At 40.6% G+C, this 19,397-nt stretch overlaps 1 protein-coding gene across 1 annotated transcript in view; it reads right to left on the bottom strand.

Annotated features, from left to right (window-relative positions):
• Nucleotides 1-19,397, bottom strand: part of cdh13 (cadherin 13) — a 1,031,775-nt gene that overhangs the window by 354,635 nt on the left and 657,743 nt on the right. The window lies entirely within an intron of this gene.

The following is a 19,397-nucleotide window of genomic DNA, read 5'->3' as shown; positions in this document are numbered from 1 at the left end:
ATGCCTTCAAATTCAAAGCACCGTTCCTTCAACTCATGAAGGAAATTATGCAACAAATAATTCCCTTTATGAGTTCCATGCCGTATTTTTCAAGAAACACGAGGTTCAAATTGGATGGCAGTACTTTGAATATTTTCCATATCCAAATATTGGCACAGTTTAAATGAAATCAGAATTGGAATCGTGCTTCGATACATATTCCTGGTATAAACAGTTTAATGGTGACAATTTATAGTTCTATGCGAAATGCCCTCTTTTCACCCCAATCATAAAATGTTCAAATGAAACGCCTGTGATCTTTTACATACAGGTAATCTGAGTGTTTGTGAGTCGAGGATCTATTTATATCAGTGTACTTGGTTAAAGATTGCGTTCACAAATATAAACAGTTTCACATTCCATCACATTATTTTGGGATTGTGAGCTTGATTCTTTTGCTGCTGCCTTTTCACTCTGTTAAATTTTACATTTCATCTGTCCAAAAATGAATTGGACTTTCCTCATTCTTTCCCTCATTTCTTTCCTGCCATCAGCACCCATGTTTTGATGTTTTTGGTATTTCTATGTGATTACATTCAACGCATTGTCAACATAATTTTATCCTTCCTCCTTAACCTTCATTCACCAAGCAGAGAACTGAAGGAACAAGGAAGTTGATTATTCTGCTGCTCATGTGTTGAAATGCCTAAACTCTACATTCACAAGAACATGGATACAGGATTAGGCTTTGTGTAGGCGAGAACTGCAGATGCTGGTTTAAATTGAAGGTAGATACAAAATCCTGTATCCATGTTCCTGTGAATGTAGAGTTTAGGCATTTCAACATGCACAGCAGAATAATCAACTTCCTTGTTCATTCAGTTCTCTGCTTGGTGAATGTCTGGAGAGAAGGAATGGGTGATGTTTGGGGTCGGGTCTGAAGAAGGGTCTCAACCCGAAATGTCACCCACTCTTTCTCTCAGAAATGCTGTCTGTCCCGCTGAGTTACTCAAGCGGGATTAGGCTTTGTAGGATTTATTCTGCCCCATAATAAAATCAGGGGTGATGTGGGACTCACCCTAGAATACCTTTGGTCAACAGAAATCTATCAAACTCACTCATCATTAATAATCCAGCCACCAACTGCTACTTATGAAAGGGACTTCCAATTTCAACTTGTGCATGTGGACACATTTTCCAACTTCACTAAACACTTGAAAAACTTGGTTTGAATTTTTTAATAATTCCCTTTAATGCTGAATTCATTGACCACGAGAATGCTCTCTCCTTTTCACCATCAATTACCACTAATATCTGAAAGCAATGCTCTGAAACTTCCTAATGTACTGGAAATGTAACATGATTTCTGTTATCTATGAATTTTTCTAGCCTGATGTAAAATGTCCACGAGTTTAAAAAAAAGGTTGGCATGGAAAAAAATTGATACTTTTAACTCATAGGTAGGTCATGGCTAGGTTGTAGTAGGTCGTGATGGTAGTCGTAGGTGGTCGTAGATAGTCGTAGGTCGGTAACTGTCCCGAAAAAAAAAGCAAACAGGACATCATTTTATCATGTGATCATTTTCCACTCGTAGCTAGTCGTAGTTGGTCCTAGGTGTGGAAGACTGAGGTTGAGGGGGGTCGTAAGAGGTCATAGACATAGTCGTAGGAGGTCGTAGACATAGTTGTAGGAGGTCTTTTGCTTTGGCTAGTCAACACGACCTTGACAATTTTTAAACTCTTCTAAACTCGTGGATTAGGTCATCCAAGTGGGACTGGCCCTTAACACTTCGTGTTTGCTCATGATTCTTACAACTGCAGTTGTTTGTGTGGAGGCCATTGAGCTTTTTCCAACAATAGTCTTGTTTGGGTTGTACACCTTATAGCTAGAACCAAGGCAACCATACCCTCACGTTAACATATCAATTAACCTTGATATGAAGAGAGAGAATCTGCCAACCCTGCTGGACAGTGTCAAGGATGCAAACTTTCCTTCATTTTGCTGGTGCTCCTCAGAGAATCACCAGCAACAACCCCCTTGCTGAACCATTTATTCTTGACTTCCATACAATGTATAAGTTAGAAGTGAAGTAAGTCCTGGGGCAAAAGTTAAATATTCTGATTTAATAATAATAATGGATGGGATTTATATAGCGCCTTTCTAATACTCAAGGCGCTTTACATCGCATTATTCATTCACTCCTCAGTCACACTCGGTGGTGGTAAGCTACTTCTGTAGCCACAGCTGCCCTGGGGCAGACTGACGGAAGCGTGGCTGCCAATCTGCGCCTACGGCCCCTCCGACCACCACCAATCACTCACACACATTCACACACAGGCAAAGGTGGGTGAAGTGTCTTGCCCAAGGACACAACGACAGTATGCACTCCAAGCGGGATTCGAACCGGCCACCTTCCGGTTGCCAGCCGAACACTTAGCCCATTGTGCCATCTGTCGTCCCGATTTGAGGGGCTTAACCAGTCTCTCAGCTTTACACCAGCACAACGCCATCCAAGTGAATGGAAGCACCAATCTGTAAGTGCAGGTATGTTTAATTTTCTTTATATTATATATTCGACATTTTCTAGTTTGAAAAATTATCATTGAATTTTTTGGTGTTATTTTTATCGTTTAAAAAATAATTGCTTAGATCTATCGAAATGCTTTTAAATGCTGCTGATTATCAGAGACATTTAAAAATAGACCGTCCATCAGTGTGCATAAGAGTGTCTGGAAGAAGGACTGCTGCTTTTAACCATTTGGTGAATAACTAGCAACGGTGTGAGGTACTCCACATGGTGTTGGAGAGACTGAAGATTGATTTCTCTTGAACTATGTTGAGTTTCCTCAACACTGTTAGAGACACGCTCAGACTGAGAAGTGGAGAGTACTCCATCATATGCTTGATTTTTGCCTTGCAGATAGTGGAACTGTAACTTTCTCCAGATAAATAATACAACAAAATTAGGCAATCACAGCAGTTTTTAAAGATACTGATCTGGGCATCCAAACATCAGCATATCTACCTTTTCTTTCATCTCAATAATATCATATACCAAATTTATCCCACCCCATTTAAATCTTCTTCAGTGCGTTATCAGTTCCAGACAATTGCAATCGTGCTTTCATGGGCAATGTTATGGACATTTTCTTCTCCATATTTTCTGCAAAGCCCATTCAAAACTCTGACATCCATACACCATCACCAAGTCTTAACTACCCATGAGATCACTTGGCACTGACCTTCAGATTCATTCATCTATCCCTCAAAATTGTAAATCCTCAATCTTGTATTTCAATGTCCATGATCACTTTATTCCAATCTTTTTAAACTCATCTTTCACACAATTACACTCTGTCCCCTTTACACATTTGATAAAAACTTGCTCAGTTCAACATTGACAGACATTATCTCATCTTCTGAAATTCCCTCTCTAAGTGTCACCACCCTGTCCTACAACCCAGTTCTTTGCCACACTACATTTTTTAGCAGGCTAAATATAAATTCATATAATTTTTCTTAATGCTCAGAAATATCTAAATATATTTAGATTATGGAAGTTGGGAGGTTATGTTGTAGTTTTGCAAGACATTGGTGAGGCCACATTTGGAGTATTGCATTCAGTTTTGGTCACCCTGCTATATACGTTGTTAAGCTGGTCAGGGTGCAGAGAAGATTTGCAAAGGATGTTGCCAGGACTCGAGGGTCTGAGTTATAGGGAGACATTGAACAGGCTAAAGGGCCTGTCCCATTTGGGCATTATTTACGCGACATTATTTACGCGTCAACACACATGGTGCGTGGTGAGACGTGATGGCGTAGGCAGTGACGTGCGGTAGCGCGCAGCGCCCCAGGATTTTGGGATTCTCTAAATCCTCGCTTGCCACATGCGTGACGCGCAAATGACACCCAAGTGGAACAAGCCCTTTAGACTTTATTCTGTGGAGCACTGGAGGCTGAGGAGTGATCTTTTAGAGGTGTATAACATCATGAGAGGAATAGACAGGGTAAATGTACCCTGGGTTGGGGAATCTAGAACCGGAAGTAATAGGCTTAAGGTGAGGGGGGAAAGATTTAGTAGGACCCTGAGGGTGAATGCTTTTACACAAAAGGTTCTGGGCAAATGGACTGGGTATATGGACTGAGAAGTAGTTGAGGCAGGTACTATCACAACGTTTAAAATAGATTTGGACAGATACTGTACATGGATAGGATAGGTTTAGAATGATATGGGCCTAACGACTATGACAACTTTGACATAATGTACTTAAGTGAGATATGTCAAACAAATCCTGAGGTGGGATTATAATCCTGTTACATTGCAGCTCAGAACCTTGGTGGCTCGATGAATATAATTAATGTTAGTTTGCATTCCTGAGATGCTCTAATCACCATTTTGACTAAGTTAAATGCTGTGGCAATTTAAAGAAAAACTGCTTAGAACATTCTGCGGCACGGTGGTGCAACGGTAGAATTGTTGCCTTACAGCGTCAGAGACCCGGGAATGATCCTGACTACAGGTGCTGTTTGTACAGATTTTTTACGTTCTCCCTATGATTGCGTGGGTTTTCTCCAGGTGCTCAGGTTTCCTTCCACATTCCAAAGGCGTGCAGGTTTGTAGGTTAATTGACAAACCTACAATCTAGATCAGTGTAAGGGGTGATCTTTGGTCGGTGCGGACTTGGTGGGCCGAAGGGCCCGTTTCTGCGATGTACATATAAAGTCTAAAGAGTTTCCCCGACGCCCTAATTTTTGATCCCACTATCAGAACCTCTGCCACTTACCTATTGGCAGCACTGAGGTGGAGGCACTTAAAATATTTACTATGTGTGCAATTATTCCCAGAGCTTCTGAGCCACAATAATAACAGTACAAAGTGCAGCAAAAGAAAACAAAAATCAGGTTATAATTTAAAGATTTATCTGGTTGAGCATCAGATAGTATTGCAATGCTGAATGAAATAATACTGGAACATAATATATATTTTTTGACACTGATGGATGTAACAATAATTAAATCTTTGAATAGTCATATTTTACAGCTACTGTGAGAGTACATGAGCAGATTCATGTTGTCTTTGTATTTGATTGCGATTTTTGCTGCAAGTTATATCCGTTTATACAAATATACAATATGCATCATTTATTTCTTCCCCTTCCTGTTTCATACTGAAACATAGGTCTCGGGAATTTGGAGCATGGTTCTGCAGCTGTAAAAATTAACCACTGAATTCATGTTCACAAGTTCCTGGAGCAGTATTAGGCCATTCAGCCCATCAAGACTACTTTGCCATTGAATCATGGCTGATCTATCTTTCCCTCTCAACCCCATTCTCCTGCCTTCTCCCCATAACCCCTGATAACCTTATTTGGAGGTATCCACCACTCTGGGACAAAGTTTAAACGTAACCACTTATTCCTTCACTGGGGAAATCTGATCCTTTCTTAAGTGGATGCTGGGGCCAAGAAGGCACATCAATGCCTCTACTTCCTCAGAAGACCAAGGAAGCTAGGCATGTCTCCAACAACTCTTACTAATTTCTACCGTTGCGCCATAGAAAGCCACCTTTTGTGATGTGTCACAGCTTGATTTGACAATAGCGCTGCCCAAGACTGTAAGAAATTGCAGTTGTGGACGCAGATCTGTCCATTACACAGTCCATCACAGAGTCCGAAGAAGGGTCTCGACCCGAAACGTCACCAATTCCATTTCTCCAGGGATGCTGTCTGACCCGTTGAGTTACTCCAGCATTTTGTGTCCATCACACAAAGCAGCCTCCCCCCTCCCACATCCGCCCTCTCCATTGCTTCCATCTACAGTATACTTCATTCTGTCTCAACAACGCAGACAGCATAAAATCAAGAATGACTCACACACATCAATCATTCATTCTTCTCCCCTCTCACATCGGGCGGAAGACACAAGAGCCTGAAAGTACGTATCACCAGATTCAGGAACAACCTCCACCCTGCTGTTAATTGTTTATTGACTACTCTCATAAACCAAGAGTGTAGTCTCTCAATCTACATCATTGCTGCCTTTTATCTGCACTTTTTCTGCAGCTTTAACACCATCTTCTACATTCTAGTTATTTTTCTCTTTGCACTACATGTTGTACATGTGTATGGCTTGATTGTACTTGCGTATGGTATCATTCGAGTGGGGAACACACAAACAAAACTTTTCAGGGCATCTTGCCAGATGTGGTAACAATAATAACTCCTATCCACCACCCAGACCAAAAGCAATTAACAAGCCTACAAGCCCTCACAACTCTCTCTCAGCCAGTCAAGAATTCACCTTTTCAAAGACATTCCTTTGTCCCTTCAGCTTCCCCTTCCTCTTCTCTGTGTCACAACACATGCATGTTTTCTAACTTCAACCACAATAGTATTTCTGATCTAAGGACTCAGGACTGACATGTTAACCATTTTCTCTCTTAATAGATGTTGTCTGAACCAAAGATCCTATAGTGAGCAAGATAGTCCACTCCTGCTAAATGCAATGGGCTGACGTGTAGTACGCAACGGAGCGGAACGTGGGTCATTTCTTCAGCAATTTCAGTAACCCGACCCGACTTTGTATATCCCTCTCGCAGTGTAATCAACGTTGCGGGGAAACCGTTTGTGTTAATAAATTATAATTCTGTTAATTTTCTTTTTTTAATGTTTTTTTAATTTTCTTTTTTTAATGATTTTAAAACCATACAACTGATTAGATCGTGTAGGAAAGAACAAACATACATACATATAAGAATCTGATATAGATATATATGATCATATAACACACACATATATATATTTCTCCAGATTTTTATATATAATGATAAATTGTATTTCGGACTTAAGACCCAGACAAGGGACAACATTATATAAAAATACATTGCGAACCTCCCAGCAACTTTACCCTAGCGTCCCAGCCGTGCTGATCCGGGCCAGACTTCCCACACGCTGTGGAAGGAACATACGCGTCTTTTTGTTTTTTATTGTGAGGCAGAGAGGCAGAAAGAAAATGAGGAGAAGATTTTTACCAAAGATCTTTGATTTTTTCAAGGATGTTTCCGTAACCGGCTTCCGTCTCCACACTAGTATCTTTGCACCGCTTTGGGATCTTTGGTGCGGAGACGGAAGCCGGTTATGGAAATGGGGCCAAAAATTACCCATGAATCTGCCCATGACCGTACTAAGTCTTTTTTGTCGAATGGACTATCTTGCTCGCTATAGGATCTTTGGTCTGAACCACTGATAGACACAAGCTGCTGGGGTCACTGGGGTCAGGCAGCATCTCTGGAGAATAAGGATGGCTGATGATTCGGTGATGAAGAAGGGGTCCTTCTTCAGACTGAGAGTAGAGGGGTGGGAACTGGAGGCAAGAAAAGGCCAGAATAAAGCAGGGCTGGCAGCAGATGACTAAGGAAGGGTGGAGTCCATAATGGCCCACTGTTGGTTGGGGAAGGGGCGATAACGAAGGGATAAAATAATGCAAACAGTGGAACTTGTAGGCCAACTAGGGCGGGGCAGGGGGGTGAAGGAGGGAAAGCAAGAGTTACTTGAAATTAGAGAAATCAATGTTCATACCACTGGACTGTTGGCTGCCCAAGCGAAATGTGAGGTGCTGTTCCTCCAATTATCTTGTGGCCTCACTCTTACAATGGAGGAGGCCCAGGACAGAAAGGTCAGTATGGGAATGGTCTGAAGCACTGCTTATTTTCAGAATTTCCTGTTTTATTCTGATATCCTGTAACTATAGGTCTATGTTTTTTATTTTCCGATTGCCTTCACACACATTACCAGTTGGCTGCTATGGAACATGCAACAGTACAGTACGGGAACATCCCTTCGACCCACAATGTCTATGCCAAGATAAACTTATCTCATCTGCTTGCGTGTGACCAATACCGCTCATCTTCGCATATCCATGTGTCCATCTAAAATCCTTTTAAACACCACACGACATCCAGCAAGATTTACAATTGAATGAAAAAGTGAATGAATACGTTTATAGGCCAAGTATTCACATACAAGGAAGTGACAACATGACATACAGTCACAGTCACCCGCAAGTGACAACATGACATACAGTCACAGTTAGGAATGACACATAAAACATTAAACATTAATAATAAAACATTATTGATTAAACATGTGAATTAAATAAAATACCAGAGCAAAAGGAGGCTACAGATTTTTGGTTATTGAGTAGAGCTACTAATGGAAAAAAGTTGTTTTTATATCTGGCTGTAGCAGTTTTGACAGTCTGGAGTCGCTTTCCAGAGGGTAGTGATTCAACGAGTTTGTGGCCAGAGTGAGAGGGGTCAGAGATTAGCGCTAAAAACAGCAATGCTGCCAATTTCTCCCCCTAACCCAAAAGCAGTTGATACCAATAGCCTGATTGGAGTCATTTAACTAAGTATACATCCATCGTCGAACTTGGATCCATCTGGCCATTCAGTTGATAAACTTACTGATATCTTGGGCCAGCTCAAAAAAGGTAAAGGCTGCCACCTACATGAATTAGTTTTTTTGATTTATTTCTATCACACGTGCACAGGTCCAAATATTTAGCTGATAACTCCATCTGACTTTCTTAGGCCTCTGCTCATATCCTCTCAGTTGGTGCTGACGAAGGTTTATCTGATAACCTGCTGTTTGATTTCTCTTTTCACTAATCCAACTCCAGACTACTTCGAGGTCAACCTGCAAAGATTTTCACAACTTTTCAGTTACGGGCGTATCAAGGTAAGGGCGAGAGCTCGAGTGGTCGATGGGCTGCCTGCAGTGAGGCCACAGATGAATGAACATGGCCGAAGCTTGCCTGAAGCTATGGTGTACAGTATGTAATACCAATACAAGGCTCTTTTTCTCTGCAGTGAGATTGAGGAAAATGAATACATCTGTACATATTTTTAACATAAAATTTCACCCTGTGCTACAAAGCAATGGAGCATCTAAAAAGTCTCATGATGACAATGCAAACACTATCAACATAATGTCAACTGTGAAAGAGGTCATCCTAGAGACACATCTCCGATTATCCTATTAAATCTCAAACATACAGGCCGATTTTCTCAAAGCACCATTATTTGATTTTTTAATCATGATTTCTATTAATTTGTCAGTTATAGTTTCATAGCAGGCAGCAATAAATGGCAGGCCTCCAGAATAATTTATAAACTTAAATAAAATATTTCAATGATAAATCATTTAATCAGAGGTGATGTTACAATGCCTGATTACATTGCAATCCCATCAAGATGTTAAATATTATTGGAAATAATATGTGAGATAAGCGGCCCATGGTAATATTTGAATCAAATTATTTCACTTTGAACATCAGTTCAGATATGTGCAAGAAATAAGTTCTGCATCAGAACATAGAGCTTCAGTTCATTTATCTTTATTACAGCCAAAATATGTTGAATGACCCCACTGCTATTTATTGATCTAAGTGAATGTTTTCAAGCCAATTTATCTTCTGAAGAGGCAGTTTTTGTGAGAATGCTTTGCATTGCTCAACAGTTTGGAGTCAGGGTCTGTAAATAAATCGTGCCTCAGGAGTGTTGGAGCTGAAGAAATTAAAAATCCATGCTACGGCCAGATTCAAAGTACTTCATTATGAGTTGTCAAAATCGAGATGTACTCTATCATCGATTAATTTAAATGAAACTGGAAGGATTTGTACAGCCCTAGAGTATAAGCAATAGAACAGGGCAGCACAGGATCTGGCCTATCCGCCCACCATGTTCATGGCAAACACGATAGCAAGTTAAATCAATCTCCTCTGCCTGCATGTGATCAGTATCTCTCCATTCCCTGCATATCCATGAGCTATCCAAAAACCTCTTAAGCACCATTATCATGTCTGCTTCCACCACCTCTCCTGACAGCATTTTCCAGACACCTACCACTCTCTGTAAAAAAAAACATCCCCACATATTTCCTTTAAACTTTGCCCCACTCAACTTAAAGCTATAAGGTCCTGTTGCCTCTTTAGCCCATTTATACTGTATATATTGAATACAGGTTTTATGGAGCATTTAATTATTCCATCCTCATGTGACCTATTATTCCACCAGCAAGAACCTATATCCACAAGGACGACAAAATTACTTCACCAATAAAAACATAAATATAATGAGGTTAATCAGGAATGGAATATAATTAGTCATTTTTATTGGAGTAATTTTTAAATAAAATATATCATAGTCTGGTATTGATTGGTTAATAAAGGTAATAAATGTTTCTGTTATATGCAAGTGTCCACTAATGAGCCATTGACTTTACTGTTTTAAAGAGCCGCTGATGTCTCTCAGGGGAAGAAGTGAGTGATTTTATTAACCACTTACAGCTCCATACTTAAGTACTGCATAACATTTTCATCTTTGGATACTGTGATGTGACATTTTCAATGTACTGTACCAAAGGTAAAACAAAAGGGCGAAAAGAAATACCCATAGCTAATGTACTAAACATTGGATAGGAATGGTTTAGAGGCATATGGTGCAAATGCAGACAGGCGGCACAAATGTAGATGGGGCATCTTGGTTGGCATGGGCAAGTTGGACCAACGAGCCTGTTTCCATGCTGTATGACATTTAATTATTCCAACTTCACGTGACCTATTATTCCACCAGCAAGAACTTATAAGGACTACAAAATTGCTTAACCATTAAAAACATAAATATAATGAGGTTCATCAGGATGTAATATAATTAGGCTTTACACTGTCAGTGCAGGCTTCTGAAACTTGCTGTCCTTGGTCAGTTGAAAGTGGAGGCCGTATTTTGCTGTAGAAGTTAACCCACCTGCATCTGGCAATAGCTGGACATGCATTTCCACATTTAGATGTTAACATTTTTTTTGCATGCCAAATTGCTGAAAGTGCAAGGTGAAAATGCTGCCACGATTGTCAAGGCTAGACGTATCCTAAGTGAACAATTACATTATAGACAATTTAGCTCCAACAGTAATTTCTATCCAAAGAGCATATCAGTTAAATACATCAAAAGTACTAAAGCTTACGAGGCTGCAGCAGACCCACTGGTAGAATTGGACATCCATTTTTAAATGCTCAAACAGCAACAAGTATAGTTTGTTGTTTTTGGCCCAACACAACATGATTTGCCATATAGTCATAGAATCATACTGCATGGAAACAGTCCCTTCGGCCTAGTTTGTCCATGTTGACTAGGATGCCCCATATAAGCTAGTCCTATTTGCTTGTGTTTGACCTATATTCCTCTAAACCTTTCCCATTGATGTACCTATCCAAGTGCCTTAAGTGATTCAATAATACTTTATTGGCACATGTACCTAAGTACAGTGAAATTCTTTGTTTTTCATACAATCCGGTAAAAACATGGCATAGATAAGCACAAACAATTGCAGTGTAAGAATAATAGATTTCACCAAGGCAGTACACAAAGAGTCACCACTTTTCTGGCGCCAACTTGTGCCTTCAAGTTTCAAAGTTCTTAAGAGTACAGAGTTGTATCTTGGCCTGAAAGGCCCATTGTCCTGACGGCGGAACTGGGAGCTGTTATTGTACATGCCTCAACTACTGTACCTCCTACAGCAGCTCGTTCCATATACCTACCGACTCCCGAGTGAAAAAGTTGACCCTCAGGTCCCTATTAAATCTTGGCCCTCTCATCTTAAACCAATGGACTCTGGTTCTTGATTACCCTATCTTGTGTATAAGACTGTGCATTCACCCTATTTATTCCCCTTACGATTTTACACACCTCTATAACATCAGCCCCCAGTTTCCTGTACTCCAAGCAATAAAATCCTAGCCTCCCTAATCTTTCTCTGTAGCCCAGGCCCTTGAGACCTGGTAATAACCTCATAAATTTTCTCTATTATCTTTCTAACTTAATGACATCCTTCCTATAGAAGAGTGACCAAAACAAAAGCAGTACTGCAAATATCTCATATTAGTCCAACTTTCTTTACAAAATGTGTTGCCAACAAAGTTGTGTTGTTGGTTTAAAGCAACTGGAAAATTCATCTGATTTAGTTTAGTTTAACATTAGTTCAGAGATACAGCGCAGAAACAGGCCCTCTGGCCCACCGAGTCTGCACCGCCCAGCGATCCCCGCACATTAACATAACCGTACACATATAAGGTCAAATTTATACACTTATACCAAAACAATTAACCTACAAACCTGCACATCTTTGGAGTGTGGGAGGAAACTGAAGATCTCGGAGAAAACCCAAGCAGGTCACAGGGAGAACGTGCAAACTCCGTACAGGCAAGAACCCGTAGTCAGGCTCGAACCCGGGTCTCTGGCGCTGTAAGGCAGCAGCTCTACCGCTACACCACAGTGCCACCCACATGATGGAGGTGATGATGGAATTAGTTATGTATGTGTTGTGTTTTAATTATGTGGAGGATACATTATACAATTAACAAGTGCAGCGAGAAGCATTAATTTGTTTCAGTACTGTTAACTCTCTTAGGAAACAGTATAAAACATTGCCAAATAGCGCAATCACTCCTTTACAAAAACATTTTTTTTGTGTTAAAATTTGCTGTACATGCATATTATTCAACACCAGAGGGCCCTCTAACGGGCTAAGTACATTGAAGCAATTACACTGTTAAAGTCTTTTCTTGTCTTGCTTCCAATGTTTTTATTAATGAAACATTGTAAAGGAAATATTTTATTTTATTTCTGGAAATAAAACGTAGCTATCAATTCCCATACATGTCCAAGTAATTAACCTGTCATAAAACCTAATCTTACCTAAACCTGGCAGAACTGCTGCCTCACAACACCAGAGACCCAGGTAGGATCATGAGCTTGGGTGCTTTCTGTGTGGAGTGTGCACGTTCTCCCTGTGACCATCTGGGTGCTCTAGTTTCCTTTCACATCTCTAACATGTGTGGGTTTGCAGGTTAATTGGCCTCTATAAAGTGCCCCGAGTGTGTAGGGAGTGGACGAGAAAATGGGAGAACTACTGTGAACAATGGTCAATGTGGACTCAGTGGGCTGAAGGCCTGTTTTCATGCTGTTGAGTAAAGTAAAGTAAACTATTCTATCCCATAAAAGTAAATAATGCTTAAGTGTCAGGTCCCATCAAATCCCTTTACAAATGGAATGAACAGGGTCATTCTCAATAGGTCCTCCACTCTCCTATATTGCTATTTCAAATCTATTAATTATTATTACACAAAAAGCAAAATGCACAGGAAACTTGAATTGCTTTTACACCAGAGAGTTGTTGTGGCAGTAAAGATAATCTGGAATTGACAAGGGGTTCATGTTGTTCACGGATAGTTGGGGTTAAATTGCAAGCAATTATTAATCTAAGAATTTCCAATGTGGTCTTCAACTACTAAAGGAAGGTTTAAGTGGTTTATGAGTACCAGCAGAAAATACAAGGTAAAAATCACCGCTTGAAACAATGATCTGACTGCTATATTCTTTATCTTATTTGTTGCTGTTTCTTGTTTTCACAAAACACATTTGGAAAAGCAAAATCCTTTCTTTTTTTTATCTATTAGGCAGCAGGTGCACTCCGTGTGGCATGGGTAGATGATGTCAGTTAAAGGATAAGGCAAGAGGTGAAACGAGTGAAAATGGGTGGAAATGTAACACAGATGCAATTTTAAGATGTATTTTCCCAAGCAAACTCGCAAAGAAATGCATTTTCCTCTGAATATACAGAAATGCAAGTAACTTAAGTATATTGTATAGGAAGGAACTGCAGATGCTGACTTAAACCAAAGATAGACAGAAAAAGCTGGAGTAACTCAGCGGGACAGGCAGCATCTCTGGAGAGAAGGAATGGGTGACGATTCGGGTCTGAAGAAGGGTCTTGACCCGAAACGTCACCCATTCCTTCTCTCCAGAGATGCTACCTGACACGCTGAGTTATTCCAGTTTTTTGTGCCTAACTCAAGCATATTAATTGTTATTAAGTTGTGAGTACCTTTCAGGGGTAACCACGGCTGTTAATTTTGGAGTTCCTTTTTTATTAAACTACGTTAAGGCATTACAGTTCCTTCTGTCTTTTAAGGCATCACATGGTTAATTAAGGATGATCCTGTTGAAAATCTGGGGATCATTTTAAACTTGAGCTGAATATCTGATCCTATATCTCTCCATTCCAAAACGCATCTATTTACCTCTATAACATTCTGCTATCTCATCCTATCTGCTGCTGGCTCTCTTTTCACCTCCAGATGACCATTTCAATGTTATCCAGAGTGATCTCCCGTCCTTATAAATTTCTGTTAATTTGCAGTAAATAACATTCAGCTCTCAGCAATATGTTCATTGACTACTTGGTTTCCCCAACTCCTCTGCCTCAAGGTTTAAATTCATATCCTCACATGGTCTCACTATTCACTATTTTTGTACCTTCTATTGGAATTTTCCAATTGCCCCAATTCGGGTCTCTTGGAATCCCTCACGCAATACTGTATGCTTCATCACTGATTTTAGTTTAGTTGAAAGAAACAGTGCCCACCGAGTCGCACTGACCAGTGATCCCCGCACATTAACACTACCCTACATACGCTAGAGACAATTTTACATTCATACCAACTCAATAAACCTTGAAACCTGTATGTCTTTGGAGTGTGGGAGGAAACCTAAGATCCCTGTGAAAACCTACACAGGTCATGGGAAAACGTGCAAACTGCATACAGACAAGCACCCGTAGTCAGGATCGAACCCAGGTCTCTGGCACTGTAAGGCAGTAGCTCTGCCGCTACGCCACCATACAGCCTGACATTCACCTTCTGAGGTTTGTATTCCACTTCCCATTGCCTCTTTCTCCTTTAATGTTCTGCTTAAAACCATCCTGTTTGACCAGGGTTTTAATCAGCCCTCCTCATTTCCAATATCAGTAGCAAGTTTTGTTTCTGCAAGCATTTAGCATATTTTTTATGATATGGTATTCAATATTTAATGTTTCTCGATTAATAATCTACTGGATTGTTTTAATTATTTGTGCCAGAATCTATTGCAATAATAGAACTATTTTTTCTTATCACATGTGATATTTATCCAGAAAGGAATGAATTTCATAAAGTATAAGGCTTGGTAAATCTTATTGCACATAGGTAAATTTCAAGGGTATATATATTTATGAACAATTCTTGGTGTAAGGAAAACTTGAAAATGTCACTCTGCATTATAGGGTATAGGTGAGTTTTTAATACTGTTAAAATATAATTTATGCATTTCATACTCCCTGACACTGAGTAATTCCATCTGTGTGGGTTGCAATTCCCTCAAATAAACACTTCAAAACATTAAAAATTGAAAATAATTTTACTTTATAATGCATGGCTTTTTTATCTTTTTTTTTTCATTTTGATGTTGCAATTTCCAAAGCCCAGCTGATGCCAACTCCTCAGTCACATCTGCAACTGAGACCGTGCCAAAGGCAGCAATCTGCATTTCTATACATCCATCGAGGAGGTTGAGGCGGTGGTGGAGATAGGGACACAAAATCACTGACATTCGAATAGAATGGGGTCAGCATAAACCTTGCCTGAATCCTGAAGAGGATATTCCTGTCTTGTTGTTAAACTTACTCATAATTGACCACTAATACCCAAAGTATCACCCTGCGGTATTGAAAATGCCCATTCCATAATCCAATTTTACTGTTTGCTTTGTAAAATGTTTAAAATATTAGCTAGATCTTTTTTCTTCCTTTTTTTTGTTGTCTGCGAGATATTGATTGAAAGATACAGAATGGAAACAGCAGCTATGGCCCATCGAGACCATACTGACCGACTGATCACCTCGTTCACACTAATTCAATGTTACTCCACTTTCGCATCCACTCCCTCCGCACTAGTGGCAATTTATCGCGGACAATTAACTTATTAATTGACCAATTAACTTCCTTCCACATATCTTTGGTATGTGGGAGGAAACAGGAATATTTCTTGAAAACACATGCAGTTACAGGTAAAAAATGCAGGTTCCACACAAGTCGGCATCCAACGTCAGGATCGAACCCGGGTCTCTGGCGCTATGAGGCAGCAGCTTTATCAGCTGCGCCAGAGCGCTCCTCTTTAATTTGATGAGCTGCTCAGCTAGGCTGAAACCATCCAAGTGATCCCTTTGAAATAGTCCCTGACAACAGCCAACATTAGGAATGGTAGAGTCAATGGAGATTCCTTCAAGCTCAGAGGCAGCTTTCTTCAAGGACAGCAGTACAACTTAAAGTTCAATGGAAAATTCTTGTTATCAGTCCTCTGCCAACCTATATCCCGTGCGATATTTTCAATTTATCATCTCAAATTCACATTGAACCCATCAGTATTTCAACCAATATCCAATTTATTGTTGGTCAAAATTACATTGGAACAACATCTTGTCTAACTATGTGCTCTTAACTTAACCTGTCATTGCTGGTGAGACCATAATGAATAACATTTGTACAAATACCCCAGTTGAGCACCTGCAATGTTAAAAATTCATTTTTGGTAAGATGTGATGAGATGGAGTACAGGAAGGATGGCACGGTGGCGCATGGTAGAGTTGATGTCTTACAGCGCTAGCGGTGCCAGAGGCCCGGGTTCAATCCCGACTATGGGTGCTGTCTGTACGGAATTCTGGGCTGTATCTCTAAATTAAAAGGAGATAGAATGCTGAGTCCAGACAACAACCTCTCCTTCAATGTCAGCAAATGGATAGAATTTGTGCCCCAGTGTATATCAATGCTGCTGATGTGAAGATTGTCGAGGGGTTAAAGTTCCTAGGTATAAATATCACCTACAATTTGGCCTGGTCAACCACATTTATGCCACAGACAAGAAAGCACACTGCCACCTCTGCCTCCTCAGAAAAATGGCAATGCCTGCATGTGTAATATATGCAAAGAGAATTTCACTGTGCAGTTGCGTATTAAAAACGAAGGAAATTCAGCATGCCTCCAATAACTCTTACCAATTTCTACAGCTGCATTGTAGAACACACCCGGCAGGTTGCATTACAGCCTGGTAGGTAGTACAAGCGCTCTGCCCAAGATCATAAGAAATCGCAGTGGGTTGTGAATGCAGCCCAGTCCATCACACAAACCAGCCTCTCCTACAAAATATGGGCCGCGGAACCAGGAGGGTTGTGGTGGCTGCAGCCACACCACTTTTTTGGCCAGACATGTTTCAATGTCTCCGGCTTTGGACGAGGCGCTGCTGTGCTCTGAGCAACCTGGTCGTGGATGTTGGAGAGCCGGGGCGGAGGGAGGGATGGAAGCAGAAGCAGCGGCGGGGGCAGATGCGGACGGGGAGCCGAGGCCGGCGAGTGTTTTCCGGGCTGGCGAGTCGCTCGCTGCAGCTCAAGCCATGGAGCAGCCTCAGTGCAAGTCTCCCGGGCCGTCAGAGGCGTTGTGCCGCTGCCGTTTTCTGAGTTTAAGAATAAGAGGTAGGCTATTTAGGACTGAGATGAGGACAAACCTTCTACACCCAGAGAGTTGTGAATCTGTGGAATTCTCTGCCACAGAAGGCAGTGGAGGCCAATTCACTGGATGTTTTCAAGAGAGAGATACATTTAGCTCTTGGGGCTAGCAAAATCAAGGGATATGAGGAAAAAACAGGAAAGGGGTACTGATTTTAAATGAACAGCCATGATCATATTGCATTGCAGTGCTGACTCAAAGGGCTGAATGGCCTATTCCTGCACCTATTTTCTATGTTTCTATGCTTGAGTATATGGCAATAAAACTCGACCACTTGATTTTGAAGCATTCATGCATGGTGGAGGTATAATGTAGTCATAGAGTGATACAGTGTGAAAACAGGCCCTTTGGCCCAACTTGCCCACACCCGCCAACATGTCCCAGTTACACTACCTGCTTTTAGTCCATATCAATCCAAACCTGTCCTATCCATGTATCAGTCTAATAACTGTTTATTAAATGTTGGGATAGTCCCTGCCTCAACTACCTCCTCTGGCAGCTTGTTCCATACACCCACCATCCTTTGTGTGAAAAAATTACCCCTCAGATTCCTATTAAATCTTTTCCCCTTCACCTTAAATCTCTGGGCAAGACACAGTGCATTTTAATAATACATTTCACATTTCTCTAAAGTCTTACTTTTAAAAAAGTAATGTTTCCACAAACATATACCCCTTTATTAATGTCATGGTTTGATGATTCCAAATTCAAATCAAAATGAAATATACGTCAAAAGGAGAACGCATACTTTCAAAATACTCTGATTTTTTCCCAGAGCAAAACATAATTTGTATGACTTTGCAAAATCATGAAATGGTATGATTATTTCTTGTCCCTTTTTCCAACTACAAACAAAAAAATATAGTACTTGAAATTATAACACATTTAGTATTTTGTCAAATTTTCTGTACCGTGGAAGGCACTGGCGTTGATCCGGGGGGAGGGAAGGGGGACATATCCCCCCTCTTTTTGAGGTGGGGGATGGCCTGTATTATTATCCCCCAGTTTTTGGAGGTCGAGCAATAACAAAAATAATAATCACCTGCTCCTCTCTCTCATGTAGGCCCCACATTATCTTAAAAATACTTCAAACAAAAAACATTGAAATCATACTTGTACAATGCACTAAAACATGATTTTAATACATCAAATTTCAAAAAGTCCCTACACCCTCCCCCCACTCAGTCACTGCACTTCATTGTCAGATACCCCCAAGGCCAGTGATCAGTCTTCCCACTTTCAAAAACGCTCTGTGGCTCCTGTAAAACACCATCTGGAGGGCAGGCCACCCTAGACTAGGTATTGTGTAATGAGGAGGGATTAGTTAGCGATCTTGTTGTGCAGCAGTGACCATAATATGGTGGAATTCTGCATTAGGATGGAGAGTGACACAGTTATGGTAATTCAGAGACTAGGGTCCTGAACTCGAAGAAAGGAGACTTCGAAGGTGTGAGATGGGAATTGGGCAGGATAGATTGGCAAATTATACTTGAAGGGTTGACGGTGGAGATGCAATGGCAAAGATTTAATGACCGCATGGATGAACAAAAATTGTTCGTGCCTGTCAGGCGAAAAAAATAAAACAGGGAAGGCAGCTCGAGGGGAATCAAGGACAGTGTTAAATCTGAGGAAGAGGCATATATATTGGCCAGAGGAAGCAGCAAACCGGAGGACTGAGATAAATGTTTGAACTCAACAGAGCAGGACAAAGGGGATAATTAAGAAAGGGAAAAAAGAGCACGAAAGAATGCTTTTGGGGAATATAAAAACTGACTCTAAAAGCTTCTTTAGATATGTAAAAGGAAAAGATTAGTGAAGACAAATGTAGGTCCCTTACAATCAGAGACAGGTGAATTTATAACGGGAAACAAGGAAATGGCAGAACAATTAAACGAGTACTTTGGTTCTGTCTTCACTGAGGAAGACACAAACAATCTCCCAGAAATACTAGGGGACTGAGGATCCAGTGGGAGGGAGGAACTGAAGGGA

This window comes from Amblyraja radiata, chromosome 17, assembly GCF_010909765.2.
Source record: "Amblyraja radiata isolate CabotCenter1 chromosome 17, sAmbRad1.1.pri, whole genome shotgun sequence".
Lineage (NCBI taxonomy): Eukaryota > Metazoa > Chordata > Chondrichthyes > Rajiformes > Rajidae > Amblyraja > Amblyraja radiata.
The sequence above is the reverse complement of the archived record's forward strand: the minus strand, read 5'-3'. Positions and strand labels throughout refer to the sequence as shown.